We start from the raw sequence: 14,706 nt of genomic DNA, 5'->3' as shown, positions 1-14,706 counted from the left end.
CCCTGCTGTACTCTCCAGTGACCAACCTGCCCCCATGTTTAAACTGAGGCCACTTTGCCTCCTCGCACCCCTGCCACAGATCCCTGCGGACCCAGTGAGATGCAGACAAGTTGTTAATGCCATGGATGTATTGTTGCTGACTGGCCCTTTCTTCTTCAATCGCTTTTCCTTTCCTGAGCTTCTGGAACACCACTTGCTCCTTTCATTTTTGTCTGTCGGCACACCCAGGTGATTTCAGCCTCCGGGGCTCTGCGAGGGCCATTGTGTCTGTCCAGAACCTGGGCTCCTCTCCCGGCTTCTCTCTTTCTCAGCCCCCAGCTGCAGTTCTTCACAGCACTTAGTGCAACGTACGAATCATTGACTCGCTGGTTGTCTGCCTCCCTCTCCAGATCCCAAGGTCCCAAATGCATATACTTGCTATAAAAAAAAATCTTTTATTAAAGATTAAAAAAAGATTTTTAATTTTTTAAACTGTTTTGCTTTTTATTGAAGTATAGTTGATTTACAATGTTGTATTAGTTTCTGGTGTATAGCACTGTGATTAGTTATGCATGTGTATTTATATTCTTTTCCATTGCAGTTTATTACATGCTATTGAATGGAGCTTCCTGTGCTATGCAGTAGCATCTTGCTGCTTGCCCACTCTGTACATACTCGTTTGCATATTAACCCGCAACGCGCAGCAGCCCCCGCCTTTGGCAGCCTCATGTCTGTTTTCCATGTCTGTGAGTTTGTTTCTCTTTCATAAATAAGTTCATTTATCTCATATCTTAGGTTCCACATATAGTGATGTCATATGGTATTTATGACTTACTTTCTATCTTTCTGACTTACTTCACTTAGTGTTAATCTCTAGGTCCATCCATGTTACTGCAAATGACGTAATTTCGTTGTTTTTTTTATTGCTCAGTAGTATTCCATTGTACGTATGTACCACATCTTTATCCATTCATCTGTCAATGGATATTTATGCTGTTTCCATGTATTGGGTGTTGGAAATAGTCCTGGGGTACATGTATCTCTTCAAATTATAGTTTTCTCCAGATATATGCCCTAGAATGTGATTGCTGGATCATACAACTCTATTTTTAGTTTTTTGAGGAACCTCCTTACTGTTTTCCATACTGGCTGCACCAATTTGCATTCCCACTAACAGTGGAGGAGAGTTCCCTTTTCTCCACACCCTCTCCAGCATTTGTTATTTGTAGACTTTTTTTAAAAAATTTATTCCTTTGGCTGGGTTGGGTCTTGGTTGCAGCCTGTGGGATCTTCATTGTGAGCTCTGTAGCTCTGCAGCATGTGGGATCTTAGTTCCCCAACCAGGGACTGAACCCATGTTTCTTGCATTTCAAGACAGGTCCTTAACCACTTGACCACCAGGGAAGTCCCTAGAGTTTTTAATGATGCCTATCCTGAGTGGTGTGGTACCTTATTGAACTTTTGATTTGCATTTCTCTAATTATTTTAGTGATGTTGAGCATCTTTTCATGTGCCTATTGGCCATCTGTTTATCTTCTTTGGAGAAATGTCTGTTTAGGTCTTCTGCCCGTTTTCCCCCCAGACTTTAAACTTTTTATTTTGTATTGGTGTATAGCCAATTAATGTTGTGATAGTTTCAGGTGTATTCTGCATATAAGTTAAGTAAGCAGAGTGACAATATACAGTCTTAATGTACTCCTCTCCTGATTTGGAACCAGTCTGTTGTTCCAAGTCCAGTTCTAACTGTTGCTTCTTGACCTGCATACAGATTTCTCAGGAGGCAGATCAGGTGGTCTGGTATTCCCATCTCTTCAGAATTTTTCCACAGTTTGTTGTGATCCACGTAGTCAAAGGCTTTGGCGTAGTCAATAAAGCAGAAGTAGATATATTTCTGGAACTCTCTTGCTTTTTCAATGATCCAGCGAATGTTGGCAATTTGATCTCTGGTTCCTCTGCCTCTTCTAAATCCAGCTTGAACATCTGGAAGTTTACAGTTCACGTAGTGTTGAAGTCTAGCTTGGAGAATTTTGAGCATTACTTTGCTAGTGTGTGAGATGAGTGCAATTGTGCGGTAGTTTGAACGTTCTTTGGCATTGTCTTTCTTTGGGATTGGAATGAAAACTGACCTTTTCCAGTCCTGTGGCCAATGCTGAGTTTTCCAAATTTGCTGGCATATTGAGTGCAGCACTTTCACCGCATCATCTTTTAGGATTTGAAATAGCTAAACTGGAATTCCATCACCTCCACTAGCTTTGTTCATAGTGATGCTTCTTAAGGCCCACTTGACTTCACATTCCAGGATGTCTGGCTCTAGGTAAGTGATCACACCATCGTGGTTATCTGGGTCATGAAGATCTTTGTTGTATAGTTCTTCTGTGTATTCTTGCCACCTCTTCTTAATATCATGTGAAATGCCAGGCTGGATCAAGCACAAGCTGGAATCAAGATTGCTGGGAGAAATATCAATAACCTCAGATATGTAGATGACATCACCCTTATGGCCGAAAGCGATGAACTAAAGAGTCTCTTGATGAAAGTGAAAGAGGAGAGTGAAAAAGTTGGCTTAAAACTTAACATTCAAAAAACTAAGATCTTGACATCTAGTCCCATCACTTCATGGCATATAGATGGGGAAACAATGGAAACAGTGAGAGACTTTCATTTTGGGGGGCTCCAAAATCACTGCAGATGGTGACTGCAGCCATGAAATTAAAAAGATGCTTGCTCCTTGGAAGAAATGCTATGACCTAGACAGCATATTAAAAAGTAGAAAAATTAAAAGTAGAGACATTACTTTGCCAACAAAAGCCCGTCTAATCAAAGCTATGGTTTTTCCAGTAGTCATGTATGGATGTGAGAGTTGGACTATAAAGAAAACTGAGCACCGAAGAATTGATGCTTCTGAACTGTGGTGTTGGAGAAGACTCTTGAGAGTCGCTGGGACTGCAAGCAAATTCAACCAGTCCATCGTAAAAGAAATCAGTCCTGAATACTCATTGGAAGGACTGATGCTAAAGCTGAAACTCCAATACTTGGGCCACCTGATGGGAAGAACTGACTCATTGGAAAAGACCCTGATGCTGGGAAAGATTGAAGGCAGGAGAAGAGGACGACAGAGGATAAGATGGTTGCATGGCATCACCAACTCTTCCATATCTTCTTTTTCCATTCCCTTTCAATGGATATTTAGATTGCATCCATGTCTTGGTTATTGCAAACAGTGCTGCAATAAACATGTATCCTTTTAGATCATGTTTTTCTCTGGATATATGCTCAGGAGTGGGATTGCAGGGTCATATGGTAGCTCTAGTTTTAGTTTTTAAAGGAACCTCCATACTGTTCTCCGTAGTGCCTTTGCCCATTTATATACATATATATATATATACATTGTATATATTGTATATATGTGTGTATATATATATATGTATATATACACATTGAGTTCTACGGCCTGTTTGTGTATTTTGGAAATAAAAGTCTTGTTGGTCACATCATTTGCAAGTATTTTCTCCCATTCTTTAGGTTGTCACTTTGTTTTGTTTATGGTTTCCTTTGCTGAGCAAAACCTTGTGAGTTTGATTAAGTCCCATTTGTCTAGTTTTGGTTTTACTTCTACTGCCTCAGAAGAGTGACCTAAGAAAACACTGGTACCATTTATGTCAGAGAACCTTTTCCCTGTGCTCTGCTCCAGTTTTATCGGTGCCTTCACATTTTGATTCCCAGGGTCTATTGGCAGACTAGATATGTGCCTCGTGTGTGCAGGTGTGTACCTGTGTGTAGAGGGGCCTATGGCCCTGGGCTCTCTGGGGTATTTGTTGAGTGTTCGTGTGTGAGAGATATAGGGCATGACAGTTTCTGCCTGTGTCCAGGTCTAGCCCACCTGGCATGTGTTCCTGGACAGGTATGTGTTTGCAAAGGGACTGGGTTTGGGTACATCGGTGCCCCAGGTATCTCAGGGTATGTGGGTCTGTGTCTGTGTGACAGGATCACTGTGGTGTGTCGGGAGGGGTCACAGAGCAGAGTGGCAAGCAGGCCCGGTCCTTCACCTACGCAGTAACCTGCTGCACCCCTTGAGGTCCACAGGGCGGCCAGACTGGAACCCAACAGTCAGATGTGGTGGGCACAAGCCGGCTGGGGGCGGGGCCGAGAGACAGACAGACAGACAGACACACCCTCGACCAATTAGCGCAGGGGGGGGGGAGGGGGAGGGGGAAGGGAGGGGGAGGGGGAGGGGAGGGGAGGGGGAGGGGGAGAGAGAGAGAGAGCAAGCACACACACACACACACTCTCTGTCTCTCGCTCTCTCTCTCGACCAATAAGCGCAGAGATGGCGTGGGGGCGGGGCCAAGTTACCGCGCGCCCGGCCGCAGTTGGCAGGGGGCGGGCTCGTCGCGTGGCCCCGCCCACTCCGGTCAGCGGTTGCCGGGAGGGCGGCGCCCCGGCCGCGGCTGCGGCGGCTCCTCAGGTAAAGGGCGGACAGGTCCCAGGGGTCAGGGCCGGCCGCGGTCACTCGGGGAGGTGCCCCTCGGGAAAGCCTAGGCCGCAGACCTTCGGGTCGCCCCCTTGGCCCAGCCGCGGCGGGAAACTGAGTCAGAGGGCGCCTCTCCAAGTCAACAGGCGAGCGCAGGGACGGTCCCGGGCTTCGCGGGGCCGAGCCCGCCCCCTTCCTCTGGCTCAGGTGCTACCAGCCCGGCGCGGAGACGGATTTGCCGCGTCACAACCCGGAAGAGCGGCCTGGAAGTCCAGCCGCTCACTTTCTTCCTCGCCCGGCGTGCGGAGCGCGTACCCCGTGCCCGGTCCCTCCCAGGGTGGGACTCTGGATACTCGGCCCCCGTGCCTGCCCACCCCCTGGGGGGGCGTTCAGTCTGTCACTTTTCGGAGGCGTGTGGTCCACCTCCTTGCTTCCCCAGGGGAAGAACGGGAGTCCTCTGTGGGAAACTCACCCAAAACCCGAGGGTCCCAAAGCGCGGGGACCATTATATTCTTTCTACTTTCTCTCTGGCGTGAGAGGAGGAGGCGGTCCAGAGCCTGGAGGTAATGTGTCCTCAACCCTGAGGGTTATTGGTCATGCCCTGTAGGCGTGAAGCTGGAGAGGCTGCAGGAAATTCCGCTCTAAATCCGGGTGAGAGCTCGGAGGTGCTCGGCCACGGCTGGCCCCCAGTCCCTGGACTCTTAGGCCCAATTTTGGGTTCCGGTTTTCTGTAGTGCCAGCTGAGCTGCAGTGCGGCCGTAGGGCCTGATAAGAGGGCTCTGTGTGCATGGCGGTTCCCATTTGCACACTTTACAGAGGTTCTCCTTTGCCAGCCCAGCGGGGTAGGGGAGGGGCTGACTGGAAAGCTCAAGGGCGATGAGGCACAAAGGGGTGTAGGGGGCAGAGGGCACTGTTGTGGCAATGTTAGCTGGAGTGGCTGTCTGCTGTGGGGCCAGGCGGGGTTGGGGTGGAGGCTGGCTTGAGGGGACCAGTTTGGAAAGGGAGGTGGTAGAGGTGGAGAAGGTGAGTCACTATAGAGTGTGGGGGATGGAGGTGGAGGAACAGGAAGGGGTGATGCTGCTTCTCACCTGAGAGCTAAGTGCATGATGACACAGAAGAGGCAACGGAGCTGTAGGCCGGGGAGGGATTGGGTGACAATCGTGTTGGAGCTGTTGGGTTTGTGGCGATGATGGTCCAGGTGGAGATGGCTAGTAGGCCCTGGGCCCCAGGAGACCTATGTGGGAATCATCTGATGGGACACTTGAGTGGTGGCAGGATTGTGATGTGATCACCTCTTTCGTCCTGACAGCCAGAGGGCCTGGGAATGCGGGTGTCAACAAGGCTTTTGGCCGCCACGACTCAAGTGAGCACGTGCCTCAAGTCTCTCTTCGTTGCCACAGTGGAATGACCAAGTTGAGCTGTCTTGGTTACCTTGAAATCAATGTCCAGGCTGACGTGGATTGTTGTTGCTGAGTCTTACTCCACCACGACTGCCTGCTGATCGTCCCAGTAGGTCAGAGGTGGAACCCTGGGGTGCTTGCTTGCTCCCTGGAGCTCATAGCTGCCGCCTGTGCCTGGAGGCAGGTATCTGTGCTTAGTTCAGACTCAGGGTCCACCGAAGCACCAGTGAGCAGCCCAGATTGCGTGAGCCCTTTCATGGAGCCAAGTTACTTGACCTTCTTGGGGCAGGCGCTCCAGGAGAGTCCCTGCTGTTGTTCAAGGAATGCTGGCTGCTGGGCGTCTTGAGATGCATGCTTTCCTCACTAAGCCGGAGAGTCAGCCACTTCTGGGGGGTGACACTGCTGGCATGGCTTACATTGAGAAATAGTGCTCTCCAGGAGCTGTGAGGAGTGAGCTGTGGACTGTTTCCAGGTCATCTGCCCCGGTTCTTGTTGGTGACTCTGGAAGTTGGTTCTTGCTCTGGCTCCTGTGCTGGGAGGGAAAGACCCTGGGCCTGGTATGGCGATCCTGTGACCCCTCCCAGGCCTCCTGACTTCCTAGTCTCCCCTCACACACCTACCTTCCATACCAGCTCCTGTTGCCTCTGGGCTGGGAGGTATGTGACCCTCCTTGGCCTCTCACACCCCATTCTGAACCCCACCCAGCTCAGTGTAGTGGTCCTGTACCACTGTTAGGTTTGTCAGCTCACGTGGCAGTCGAAATACAAGTAGACATCTTTCAGGCCAGGGGCTCTGTGAACAGGGGCAGTACCTGGTGGGCTTTTACTAAATGTCACTGAATCAATGCTGACTACTGGTGAGCATGGGGGAGGGGATACCTGCTTCTTCACTGGCTTACAGTGCGTCCAGTGCAGGGAGGGAAAGCCCTGATGGCTCTGTCCTGTGCCATGTGCCAGGAGCATCAGGGTGGGAAGGTGGGCAGGCGTGGAGGGGAGTGTGGGAACCAGTCCTAGTGGAGTCCTGCCCCACCGCTGACCAGCTGCTCACAGCGTGCCCCTCTTGGACCTACTTGGCCATGCAGATTGAGGAGATGGTGCCTCTAAGGTGCTTCCCACAGGAGGCAGGCGGCCTCCTGGTCCCTCCCCTCTCTGTGTGCCCCCTTCCTCTGTGGCGGTTTCATCTGGCTTTGCCATCAGCACTGTGCTCACAGGTCAGTCAGCTCCACAGACCTCCTGGCATGGGGCAGGGGCGGCAGGTGGAGACCTTCAAAACCAGTCAAGCCCAGGTAATCTATACTTAGCTGGCTCCCACTTTTTTCCAGTGCTTGTTTTTTCAAATCTAACCAGATCTGTGATTGACATATGTGTTTTTATGACACTCTGTGGGCTTCTATAGACGGGTATTGGAAGGTGGACAATCCCATCACCGAGTGCGACCATTCAGGCTTGTAGGGAACACTCCACAGGCTCTGCTGGCTGTCCCCACCTATGTGTGGCCACTGCAGGCCTCGCTTCCAGCCCCTCAGTCCTGTGGGGCAGTGAGGGGAAGTGGCGGTGCATGGGAAGCGGAGTCCTGGGCTGGTGGTCTTCTTTGTGCTGCCTGTCTTCCTGTTTTTCTTATTGATGTGGGTGCACTTCTGTGCATGTTAATGTTAGACAGATTAGGCTCTTGTCATACCTATAATGAATGATTTGACCCATTTTGTCTTTCATTTACTTAATGCTCTATTGAGGATGGGGTAAGATCTGAGAATGTACAATTGTGGACATAGGTGTATGTATGGATGTGGTCTTGAGTTTATGTATGCTTCTGATTTTCAGAAATTAAAAAATTTCATATAGTCCAACTGAAAGCTTTCATTAAGGTGTGTGGAGTTTTGTGTCTGGCTTAGAAAGTCCTTTCCTACTCTAAGACTGTAAGATATGTCCTTGTATTTTTTACTTAGGACTACATTTACTTTTTACACATGATGCTTATATCCATCTAGCACTTATTTTGGGGTAAGGAAAGATGTAGGGAAAACTGATTTTTCCCCCTGAGTGCCTACCAAGCTGTTCCTACACTATTTGTTGGCTAATGTCTTTATTATTTAAAATTTTCCCTTTTTATTCCTTATTGGTGTTTATTTCTGGATTCTCCTTACAGTTCTGTTGATTTGTGTGCCTCTTACAACAAAGGCATAGTTTTCATTATGGCAGCATTTTAGTACATTTTAACATAACGTAAAATGGACTGGGATGGGAAAATTTAATTCAGATAACCATTATATCTACTATTGGGCAACAACACAGCAGTGGCCGCAGGACTGGAAAAGGTCAGTTTTCATTCCAGTCCCAAAGAAAGACAATGGCAAAGAATGTTCAAACTACCACACAGTTACACTCATCTCACACGCTAGCAAAGTAATACTCAAAATTCTCCAAGCCAGCCTTCAACAGTACGTGAACTGAGAACTTCCAGATGTTCAAGCTGGATTTAGAAAAGGCAAGGAACCAGAGAGCAAATTGCCAAAATCTGTAGTATCATTGAAAAAGCAAGAGAGTTCCAGAAAAACATCTACTTCTGGTTTATTGACTATACCAAAGCCTTTGACTATGTGGATCACAACAAACTGTGGAAAATTCTGAAGAGATGGGAATACCAGACCACCTGATCTGCCTCCTGAGAAATCTGTATGCAGGTCAAGAGGCAACAGTTAGAAGTAGACATGAAACAACAGACTGGTTCCAAATTGAGAAAGGATTATGTCAAGGCTGTATATTTTCACTCTGCTTATTTAACTTATATGCAGAGTACACCATGCCAAATGCCAGGCTGGATGAAACACAAGCTGGAATCAGGATTGCTGAGAGAAATATCAATAACCTCAGATATGCAGATGACACCGCCTTTATGGCAGAAAATGATGAAGAACTGAAGAGCCTCTTGATGAAAGTGAAAGAGGAAAGTGAAAAAGTTGGCTTAAAACTCAACATTCAAAAAATGAAGATCATGGCTTCCTGTCCCATCACTTCATGGCAAATAATTACGGAAACAATGCAAACAGTGACAGACTTTATTTTTTTGGGCTCCAAAATCACTGCAGATGGTGACTGCAGCCATGAAATTAAAAGACACTTACTCCTTGGAAGAAAGGCTATGACCAACCTAGACTGCATATTAAAAAGCAGACATTACTTTGCTGACAAAAGCCAGTCTAGTTAAAGCTATGGTTTTTCCATTATTCATGTATGGATGTGAGAGTTTCACTATAAAGAAAGCTGAGCACCGAAGAATTGATGCTTTTGAACTGTGGTGTTGGAGAAGACTCTTAAGAGTCCCTTGGACAGCAAGGACATCAAACCAGTCAATCCTAAAGGAAATCAGTCCTGAATATTCATTGGAAGGATTGATACTGAAGCTGAAGCTCCAATAGTTTGGTCACATGATTCGAAGAACTGAATTAGAAAAGACCCTGATGCTGGGAAAGATTGAAGGCAGGAAGAGAAGGGGACTGCAGTGGATAAGATGTTTGGATGGCATCACTGACTTGATGGACTTGAGTTTGATCAAACTCTGGGAGTTGGTGATGGACAGGGAAGCCTGGTATGCTGGATTCCATTGGGTTGCAGAGTCGGACACAACTGAGCGAATGAACTGAACTGAACATAACATAGAACAAATCCCGCTGTTCACAGACTTTTCAGAATTTAGTTGGCTACTGTTGTATGTTGATTCTTCCATATGAATTTGGAACCATTTTATCAAGCAGAACCCTCCAGTAGCCTGATTGACATTTTTATAGATGAAAGAGAATTGACAGTTTTATAATATTGAGTCTTAGGTGAGGACTTTGAGTCTTTTCCTTCAATGAACAGTGTTTTGTTTGTTTTTTGAAATTGTGTGTGTACTAAGAATATAAACCAAAGCTTTCTCTGTGTGCATGGTGGGCTGAAGGCAGATCAGCATGCACATCTGCTGTTCAGAAAGGATGCCACTATCCCTGTAGGAGCCAGGACTGGGGTAACCCTGAGTCACCTGCTGGAGGGGTGACAGTGTCCTGGGGGAGGTAAGTGATTGACCTCTGAGGAATGAATGTGTTCTGTGGGGTGAAGAGGACAGGGTCGGGTGTTTGTAGGGATCAGCAGAAGCAGAGGTACAAGAGCTCAAGCCCTGGCCCAGGGCATTCAGGATTCCTGCAGCATGAGGGATGAAAGAGGAGCAGAGAGGGACTTGGGTCTGGGTTGCAAAAGTCTTTGTCAAAGGTATTGCTTTGATTCTGTGAGCAGCAGTGAAGACCACTGAGCAGTGGTGTGGCATGATACGGCCTGTGTTTGATGAAGACCAGCACTCTCAGGGTGGAGGAAGTGGCCAAAGCAGCATTAGGAGAGGCAGTCATCAGATGGGCTCTCAAAGGGGGAGCAGGGCACCTGCTGCCCAATATGAAGGGTTGGAGCAGGGTGAGGAGGGGGTGGCTAATGTTGATCACAGTATGGCTGTCACTGAGTGGTGTGAAGTGTGTCTGCTACCAAGTGATGTGATGTGCCATATAACTCTTGAAGTCACATAGTATAGGTTCTTCATTTTTTTTTTTTTCAGAGTTGTCTTGCCTATTTTAGGTCCTCTGCATTTCTATATGAATTTTAGAATCAGTCTGTCAGTTTCTACAAAAAACATGCTGGGATTTTGATTGGGAATGCATTCAATCTGTAGATCCATTTGCAAAGAATTGATTTCCTTGTACAGTATTTCTCTCCATTTATTTAAATTTTCTATCTCAGCAGTGTTTGATAATTTTACTGCATTGTCCATCTTTTGTCAAATTTGTCCCTAAATATTTAATATAATTTTTGCTCAATGGCAGATGTTGTGGCTTTCTGAATTTTTGTTTATTGTTAGTATATGGAAATACAGTTGGTTTTTAATATTAATATTTTTTAAAAATTTAATACTAACTTTATATTTTGTGATCTTGCTAGATGACTTATTGATCTGGTTCTACCTATAGATTCTGTAGCATTTTCTGCATAGATGATCACATCACCTGTGAATAAAAACAGTTTTACTTCTTTTTCAATTTGGATATCTTATTTTTTTTCTTGCCTTATCACACAGACTAAAACCTCCAGCTGAAAGTGAATAGAACTAGTGAGAACAGGCATCCTTGGCTTGTTCCCCATCCTATAGGGATTGCATTTAGTCTTTTACTGTTAAGTATAATGTTCCTATAGATTTCCCTTTGGTGCTGTTTATCAGATTGTGGAAGTTTCCTTCTGTTCCTATTTGTTGATAATTTTTATTATAAGTGGATGTTGGATTGTGACAAATGCTTTTTCTGCATTTATTGAGATGATTATGTGGTTTTTATTTTTTGGTCTGTTATTGTGATTTACAGTGGCTGGAGTTAAAAATACCCAACCAACCTTGCATTCATGGAATGACCCAATTTGGTCATGAGGTATTATCATTTTTACATGTTGTTGGATATGATTTGATAAAATATTGTTAAGAAATTTTGCATCTACAAAGGATATTGATCTATAGTTTTCATTGTTTGTAATATCTGTGTCTAGTTTTGCTATCAGAGTAATGCTAACCTCAGAGAATCAGTTGGTAAGTGCTTTTTAGGTTCAATTTTTCTGGAAGAATGTGTGTAGAGTTGGAATTGTTTCTTCCTTAAATGTTTGATAGAATTCCCCAGGGAAGTCATCTAGGCCTAGAGTTTTCTCTGTGTGAAGGGTTTTAACTACAACTTCAATTCTTTGTTAAATATAGGGCTATTTTTTCTTTCTTTTCCTTTTTCTGTTTTTTTTTTTTTTTTTGACTGTGCCACATGGCACGGGGTATCTTAGTTCCCTGATCAGGAATCAAACCTGTGGACCCTGCAGTGGAAGTGTGGAGTTTTAACCACTGGACCACTAGGGTAGTCCTAGATTATCTATTTTTTCTTTTTTTTTTTAATCTATTTTTTCTTGAGTGAGCTTTGATAGTTTGTGTTTCAAGGAATTTGTCTATTTCTTTTGTTTTTTGATTTTAATATTTTTTCATTGAGGTATAATTGACTCATCTGTTTCTTTTAAATTGTCCAGTTTACCTTCAACAAGTTAGATATATTCTTATTATCCTTTTAATATGTGTAGAACCTATTTATTCTCATTCTTAAGATTGGTAATTTGTGTTGTCCCTCTTTTCCTGATCAGTCAGGCAGGATGGTTATCAAATTTATTGATCTTCTTAAATAACTAGCCTTTGGCACTTTGATTTTTTTTCTTATTTCTTTATGTACTGATATTTATTATTTTAATTCTTTTGCTTCTTTTGAGTGTGTAATTTCTTAAGGTAGGATTTAACATTGTTGACCTTAAAACTAAAAGAGCTAATTATTTTACCAGCAAAATGTGTTTTTCTGGGAATAGCAGAGAATTGCAACTCAGGACAGCCATACTATAGCAAAAACTGTATAAAACTAATTGAAATAGCTGAGCTATTTCAAATCCTAAAAGATGATGCTGTGAAAGTGGCAGTCAACATGCCAACAAATTTGGAAAACATAACAGTGGCCACAGGACTGGAAAGGTACACAGGACTGGAAAGGTCAGTTTTCATTCCAATCCCAAAGAAAGGCAGGGTGAAAGAATGTTCAAACTACTGCACAATTGTACTCATTTTACACACTAGCAAAGTAAGTAATGCTCAAAATTTGCCAAGCTGGGCTTCAATAGTACGTGAACCAAAAACTTCCGCATGTTCAAGCTGGATTTAGAAAAGCCAAAGGAACTGGAAATCAGATTGCCAACATCCATTGGAAGAAAAAGCAAGAGAATTCCAGAAAAATATCTACTTCTGCTTCATTGACTATACCAAAGCCTTTGACTGTGTGGATCACAATAAACTGTGGAACATTCTTAAAGAGATGGGAATATCAGATTATGTTACTAGCCTCCTGAGAAACTTGTATGCAGGTCAAAAAACAACAGTTAGAACTGGACATGGAACAATGGACTGGTTTCAGATTAGAAAAGGAGTACATCAAGGCTTTATTTTGTCACTTTGCTTATTTAACGTCTGTGCAGAGTACATCATGCAAGATGCTGGGCTGGATGAAACAGAAGCTGGAATCAAGATTGCCAGGAGAAATATCAATAACCTCAGACATGCAGATGATACCACCCGTATGGCAGAAAGCAAAGAGGAACTAAAAAGCCTCTTGATGAAAGTGAAAGAGGAGAGTGAAAAAGTTGGCTTAAAACTCAACATTCAAAAAATGAAGATTATGGCATCCTATCCCATCACTTCATGGCAAATAGATGGGGAAACAGTAGAAACAGTGACAGATTATTTTTTGGGCTCCAAAATCACTGCAGATGGTGACTGCAGCCATGAAATTAAAAGACACTTGCTCCTTGGAAGAAAAGCTATGACCAACCTAAACAGCATATTAAAAAGCAGAGATATTACTTTGCCAACAAATTTGCAAATATTCAAAGCTGTTGTTTTTCCAGTATTCATGTATGGATGTGAGAGTTGGACCATAAGGCAAATTGAGTGCTGAAGGACTGATGCTTTTGAACTGTGGTGTTGGAGAAAATTCTTAAGAGTCCCTTGGACTGCAAGGAGATCAAGCCAGTCCATCGTAAAGGAAATCAATCCTGAATATTCATTGGAAGGACTGATGCTAAAGCTGAAACTCCAATACTTTTGCCACCTGATGTGAAGAGCTGACTCATTAGAAAAGACCTTGATGCTGGGAAAGATTGAAGGCGGGAGGAGAGGGGGATGACGGAGGATGAGATTGTTGGATGGCATCACTGACTTGATGGACATGAGTTTGAGCAAGCTCTGGGAGATGGTGAAGGACAGGGAAGCCTGGTATGCTGCAGTCCATGGAGTTGCAAAGAGTCGGACACAGCCTAACGACTGAACAACAACAGTAATAGGCAAGTCCAGCAAACAAAGGAGAGGAAGTTACTTTGCAGAGAAAAGGAGGGGTTGCTCTGAAGGAAAGTCTATTGGAGGGAAGGGTGTTTAGGATGGTGGTGGCTTCCCACTCTCTGAGCTGAGAAGGTTCCCATCTGCTGGGCCTGTGGCCTGTCCCAAAGAAGAGATGTCTTCCTCCTGGGAATGCAAGTCATGGCTCTTCTTGTTGGCTTTGTGATTCACTTGAAGTGGTGTGTGTGGGATCGCCCCCTCTGGCTTCCCCTGCTAAATGAGGTTGCTGTTGTTCAGATACACAATGTCATTCTTTTCTAATATAATGCTTTTATATTAGAATATAAAATAGCTTTTAATACTATTTATTTCCCACACAATTTTTAATTTTTTAAAAAATTTCTCCCACACATTTTAATATGTGTTCATTTTCATTCACTTTAATTTCATTTTTTGCATTTATTTTTTTGACTCATGAATTATTTTAAAGCATATTCAGTAGTTGATAAATACTCAGATTTCTCAGATAGCTTTCTCTTTATTGATTTCAAATTTAATCCCATGTGGTCAGAGAACAGGGGCTTTCCAGGTGGCACTAGTGATAAAGAACCTGCTGGGCAATACAGGAGACTTAGGAAATGCAGGTTTGATCCCTGGGTGGGAAGATCCCCTGGAGGAGGGCATGGCACCCCACTCCAGTATTTTTGCCTGGAGAATCTCATGGACAGAGGAGCCTGGCGGGCTACAGTCCATAGAATCACAAACAGCTGGACACGACTGAGCGACCTGGCAGCGCAGAAAACATACTTTGTATGACTTGAATACTTTTAGGTTTATTGATATTTGTTTTATTGCTCAGAATATATTCAGTCTTGGTAAATGTTTCATGAACTTTTTGAAGAAATATATATTCTTCTGTTAATGAATGAAATGTTATAAAAATACTGC

The 14,706-nt window shown here is 44.4% G+C and overlaps 1 protein-coding gene across 6 annotated transcripts in view; it reads left to right on the top strand.

Annotated features, from left to right (window-relative positions):
* Positions 1 to 4,409: 4,409 nt before the first annotated feature.
* The window catches only part of MROH1 (maestro heat like repeat family member 1), a 51,428-nt gene continuing 41,131 nt past the window's right edge, over positions 4,410 to 14,706 (top strand). For 4 of the 6 annotated variants that reach the window (XM_068983266.1, XM_068983267.1, XM_068983263.1 and 1 more), the window contains exon 1: positions 5,089 to 5,101. The gene's annotated coding sequence lies outside the window, so the exon portion shown is untranslated. Of the gene's footprint in view, positions 4,445 to 4,791; positions 5,014 to 5,088; positions 5,102 to 14,706 lie in introns of those variants that run through there. The other 2 variants (XM_068983265.1, XM_068983264.1) reach the window with 2 other exon arrangements.

Source organism: Capricornis sumatraensis, chromosome 11 (genome assembly GCF_032405125.1).
Source record: "Capricornis sumatraensis isolate serow.1 chromosome 11, serow.2, whole genome shotgun sequence".
Taxonomy (NCBI): Eukaryota; Metazoa; Chordata; class Mammalia; order Artiodactyla; family Bovidae; genus Capricornis; species Capricornis sumatraensis.
This window is presented reverse-complemented; position numbering and strand designations above follow the sequence as displayed.